This window comes from Camelina sativa, chromosome 7 (genome assembly GCF_030686135.1).
Source record: "Camelina sativa cultivar CO46 ecotype springtype chromosome 7, ASM3068613v1".
NCBI lineage: Eukaryota > Viridiplantae > Streptophyta > Magnoliopsida > Brassicales > Brassicaceae > Camelina > Camelina sativa.
Genome location: NC_141886.1, coordinates 20940481 through 20946480, shown reverse-complemented (window position 1 = coordinate 20946480; position 6000 = coordinate 20940481). Strand labels below are relative to the sequence as shown.

The following is a 6000-nucleotide window of genomic DNA, read 5'->3' as shown; positions in this document are numbered from 1 at the left end:
TATCTCGGAACTGACAATCCTTGAAAATCCGTCACTATTACCATTTTGCGAGGGATGGGCGACAAATATTGCCGTCGCAATAAGCTTTTTTCTTGTAGTGTCATAATGAGGCAAATTGTCAAGAATTGTCCATTTTTTTCCAAACTCCGAATGTTCATTCTAGCGCAGAACGAAGTGATGCATGCCACCTATTTTACAATTCTTTTTTTGTTCCTCGGAGCACCTGCATCAAATTCTGAAAGATGATATCTGATGTTTTCTATGCTGCTTCCTCTATATGGAGCTACAAATTCCCACTTGTTTGCATATCCAGAATCGACGAGATAATACTTACCTATAGGAGGTCTCTGGAATAAAGTATCTCCATCTATTGCATAGTGCAACACCAATGAATCATGTGTGGATCCAGCTGCGCCTAGCCATGCATACTTGAAGATCATGTTTAAATCGCATATGGCCATTATGTTTAGACTTTTCTGGCCATTTCTATCGAAATACCCAACTGCATCATTACCACCAACCATTACTTTCGATAAGCAGTCTCTTGGGAACGACCAAAAGTCATCCCAACAAAGCGTTGAGATGCATTCTGACCGCATGTAACCAGAAATATTGCCACCATCTCATCAATATTGATATTATCGGTACTCCGTAAGTTGTATAGTTGCTCCAGCGTTGTGCACAGGTTCTTGAATGCCTCCGGATGCATCCTTAACATGTTCATACAATTCATCGGCTTGCTGCGAATCTGCCTTTCAAGGTTTTGCCAACCCAATCCTCGTTCTTCCGCCATTGGTTGTTTAGAAAAATAACGATTGTAATACTCCATCAAAGGTTGCATTATCGTATTGATATGTGTATATTTTACACTCCTTCATCATGCATTTCTCTTTCATTATGTTCTCTTAACTCACTGTTTTGCATTGTTTTTCGTCTCTTTTGCATAATATGCATATTTAGGTAGTTTTCGCATTAGTTTTGCATGCATCTTGCATATTGGAGTTGTTTCAGGTGTTTTAGGAGATGTCCAAACCATCAAAAGCAAACAAGGAGCAAGAGAGCAGTCCAGCGACTCGATCTACACTATCCAGCGCGACCCAACCTTCCACGTATTTAATCGAGTCGAGTGAAGATTTTACGTTGGGATTCAGCTTTCGACGTCTGTAATAAAATTGCAGAGAATTAAATCATCTTTCCAATGTCGTTGATTTCAAGCCAATCGGAGGTGTGGTTCAAAGGTTAACGCCGTTTTAGTGGATACACGTACATTCTGAATTCCGACTCGACCTGCACGCGAAGGAGAGCTCCACTCGATCAGACATGAAAGCAGCGACTCGACTAAGACGTCCCAGGACGTCTCAAGACGCGACTCGATCAGCAGCTCCTAGAAGACACATTTCAAGTTGCCTCTCGATCGATGTTTTTAAGCTGCCACTCGATCGACAATCTCAAGCCGCCATTCGATCAAACTTCCTAGAATCCGACTCGATCGACACTCTAACGACGCGACTCTCATGACGCTCTTAAACCGACATCCTGGATTTGTTCTGAAGACACGTCCGAGAAGGGTTCATGAACCGTTTTTCTATTTTGTCGTTTTATGTTTTAGGGTTTTCCATGTTTTGCTATATATACTCTTTTAAGTCTTTACCCAAGAGGGATAGCTTTTATCCTAGGGTTTTTAGGCAGCCACCAAAAACGTTTCTAAGTTTATAATCAAGATATCTCTTAATCCTTTTAGTTTTTGCAATTGAATTCTTCTGCAAAATTGTTTATCTCACCCTTATCTATCTAGTCATGATTAATTCTGTATTTTCTGTGTTTTGTGGGTTTTTGATGATGATTGTTCTTGAGTAGTGAAATAGGGTTCTTGAGGATGGGATAGATAAGGTGGAGAATCTTAGTATAATAGGATGCCTAAGCTTAGATTGTTTGATTTCCCTTCTGGATTAGTGTTCTTACTGCTAATTTCTAACTGATCATTTGGGATTGGATCTTAAGCATCTCAACACCCAAAAGGTGTTCCATGGGATACGTGAACAAACTAATACCAGAGATTTGCATTCCTAGCCTAAGAGATTGGATGTCTAGGGTGTTTATTGACGTTAATGAACTTGTTATGCCAGCTTAATCTTGTTTCTCTAGCGAGAGGTAGGTTTGGAAGTGATTGAGTCTGAGTAGCTTCTATCAAGAGATTGAATTAGCTAAGCTGTGATGTTACTTGTCTAGGGATAGCTTGATTGTGTTCTGTTAGGCGTTCTAGGAAGATTAAGAGACTCCACGGGAATCAATAACCCCATCCTTAAGGCCTCTACTTATCTGATTGTTTCTACGTCTTTAAGCTTGTTCTTTGTTTTAGTTGCAATAGGTTGCTCATTTGTCTCTGCTCGTTTAGCTTGTTTTTGCTCTCTTCTATTATTGTATTTTAGCTCTTGTTCTGCAAACTCGTTTTGTTCTTGCATCTCGTTCACTCTAGGTCGTTAGACAAAAACTCATTTTGAATTTGGCTTAACTTGTGACTGCTTGATTGCATCTCGATTATTAGTAAAGTTTCCATTTGGATTGACACCTTCTGTACTACAACTGCATTAGGTTAATTGAGACTTGCTAAGAGACACAAAATTCTTAGTATCAATTTGGCGCCGTTGCCGGGGATCGAACCCGGGTCACCCGCGTGACAGGCGGGAATACTTACCACTATACTACAACGACACCTTCTGCTTCTACATCTGCACCAAAGCCGGGCCAACTCCCAGGGAAGGCTGTTCAGAACCCTAAGGAGTTTGCAAATGCAATTATGCTGAGAAGCGGAAAAACACTGCCTCCTAGGCAAGGAGTCCCAGACGTCACTGAGGACAATGAGGAATTAGATGGGGAGGATTTTGTTCAAGATGAAGCTCAGATGAAGGATCCAGTCGAAGCAGTCAAGGAGCCAATTGAACCAGTGAAGCAATCCGAACCTGAAGCTGTTAAGGAACCTGCTGCTCCCACCGACAAACCTGTGAGATTCATTCCTCCACCATACAAGCCACCTCTACCATTTCCAGTGAGATTCAAAAAGGAGCTTACTGAGAAGTATAGAGCTCTGTTTGCTAAACAAGTCAAGGAGATTGAACTTAGGATGCCTTTGCTTGATGCATTTGCACTTGTGCCTCAATATCAAAAATTTTAACTGATTTGGTAACAGAAAGGATCAAGAGAAGGAGGAGATAGCTATATGAGCTCAAGATAAATCTCTAGAAGATGAGAGAGTAGTACATGTCATAGGTGGAGTTATTCATGAATGCAAGGCTGTTATTTAGAAGATGATTATCCCAAAGAAGCTAGAGGACCCTGGTTCTTTCACCTTGCCTTGTTTTCTAGGTCCATTGGCCTTCAAAAAGTGCCTATGTGACCTTGGTGCTTCAGTTCTGGTCTTTGTGCGCTCGATCAGTTCATCTACCTGAAGTCTTGGGCAATGAAAACTGAGAGAAGGGATGGAGCTGGAGAGATCTCCATTGGAGGATTGGTCACACCAATTTTGGTAGCTTGCGATGTGCCCCTAAAGGGAGTGGTTCATGAGCCGAGATGGCTAGACATCGACTACCTCACATTGGTGAGGTTCCTGGCTTATGAAAAGCCAAACGACATGCTGCTCTTCAAGTTTGTCCATCGAACTGCCGGAGCCACCCAAATGATCCTACCCAATGTCGTGTGCACCAAAGTCTGGCTAGGGGACAACATAGACTTCACCCCACATTTGGAGGAGCTGTACAATCCGGAGGAGGAATCCGAAGCTGAGGGAGAGCAAGCTGGGCAAGAACAGGGAGACAACTTGGATGAGTATGATTTTGAGGAGTATGTTTGCTCCCAAAAGCAACCTGTTGGGGTGAAGGAAGCTCACAAGAGGATCGGCTGGCTGAAAAGAATGAACAAGTTCCTAGCCAAGAAGGTAAAAGACCTCACTGGCTCAGTGAAGGTAATGGGAGGACAGATCAAGGAGCTGCAAGACAAGCCAAACTGTGCCTCAGCTCCCACTTCGGCTTATGCACCCGCATGGATGGGAAGAAGCGGACCATTGGGAGGAATCTGAGGATTAGCACCTCCAGAGCCTCACAAGACATCCTCCTATGAGCCCCAAGCAGAGGAGGATGTCACCAGACCAGATAGATCGCGGATAAGCCACTCGGATGCCTATCCGATGAATAACCCGATGGGGTACACGATGCCCTATCCGATGCCATCTCCGAGCACACATCCGGGTGACCATTCAGGTACTTTACCTCCGCCTTACCAGATGCCATATCAGATGCCCTACTCGATGCACTCTGCAAGCAGCTATACGGGTGATCATTCCGGACCTCTCCCACCATACCCGTCGTACTACCCGATGCCATACCCAATGACCTATGCGAGCACTTACCCGATCAACCCCTCGGATGCTGGTCCGAGCAGGTCGTCCGTGCGCATAACCGAGCTCTCTGATGAGCGAATCCCGACACCTACTGAAGCCGGTGGCGACCCTGGTTACACGTAGGCGAGTATGGAGGCTGCTACAACCTCCTTCTTCACCAACCCATGAGGTACCACATTCATCCAACCTTTGTAAATAACATTGCATTTAGTTTTATTTCATTTTGTGTGATTCTTGGCACCTTTTTCAGACTTTTATTTACACAGGGACTGTGTAACTTAAGTTTGGGGGAGGGTCCTAGGATGTATATAACATTGTGTTTTATTTTCTTATTTTCTTATTTCAAAATTTTGCATGCTAGTTTTATTCATTTGAGTCTGCATCTATGTGCATTGAAAAACCCAAAAAAAATTTGAAATTAAAAAAAAAAAAAAAAAAAAAAGAGTGTTAATGTAGTTGCATTTTCATATTAGGATTGAGTCTAGATTGCTTCATATAGGATTGTTGCATATGCATTTTAGGGGACAATGATTAAAACAACCTTGTTTAATGCCAAACCTTAGGATTGAAGCTATAGCCCTTAATCACAGTTCATTGTTGCTAGATCAATCTTTGGAAAAAAAAATGAAAAATCTTTGCTTAGAAACTTATGTCTTTTGAATGCTTCCTCCACTTGCTTGAACATTGAATCATCTCTATATTATTGGACTTAACCTGAACTTAAAGTTTCTTGCTTATGGAATTTGAATAACTTGCTCATGGTAACTCTAAACTCGGGTTAGCACTCCATTTTTACCAATCTTTTCGTTTAACCCGATTTGTTTTTCCCTACCCTTGAACCCAAAACTTTCTTTCAAACCTTGTTGTGAATTGTTGAGTGAGGCCTTTTCATTGTGCTATAGGTTGTGAAACATTGAGAGTATTGAGAACGACAAAGAACTGACTCTTGATTTAGCTAAGTTAGAATCATTTGGACTAGGTAATAGAATCGGTTTTGAAAGATAGGTGGTTAGCATGTTTATTTGGGGTGGGGTTGAGAAAAAAAAAAGTCCCTAAGGTTCAGTTCAATTAGCTCTAAGTAAAAAAAAAAAAGAGAAAAAGATCTTGCTATAGTCTCCTACAAAGAAAAAAAAAAAAAAAAACTAGATATCTAAAGATTAGACCTTAGGGATTATAAAAAAAAGAGTTAAAATCAAGGATGTGGGTAGTTTTATTCTAGGGGGTTTGATAAAAAAAAAAGAGAAGAGAGAGTGAATGAGAAAAGGGGTAGATTATCAAGAGCTAAGCTTTGTATGACTTAATTGTTCTTAATCTTAGATAGTTTTCACAATTGTCTAGCATTCTTTCTTTTGAGAGAAAACCACCGAAAGAATTTGTTTGAAGCCACCTTACCAAAAAGCCTTACCCTTGAAACTGATTGAGCTGGATTCACCTTCCATTTGCGAGAATTCGCCAAACACTTTAATGAATGTGAAAGAGATGTTCCTTGGAATTGCAAGTCTTTACTTTTAGTTGGAGGATGAACTAGATCGATGCATGGTGATAAGCATAGAAAAATATTTGTAAGTATGTTGATTGATCTTAGCACCGTTAAACTATCTTTAAGG

The 6000-nt window shown here is 41.2% G+C and overlaps 1 non-coding gene across 1 annotated transcript; it reads right to left on the bottom strand.

The window, feature by feature from the left end:
• Positions 1-2640: 2640 nt before the first annotated feature.
• Positions 2641-2712, bottom strand: TRNAD-GUC (transfer RNA aspartic acid (anticodon GUC)). Its single transcript has one exon. It is a non-coding gene; the product is annotated as a tRNA-Asp (tRNA).
• Positions 2713-6000: the final 3288 nt, after the last annotated feature.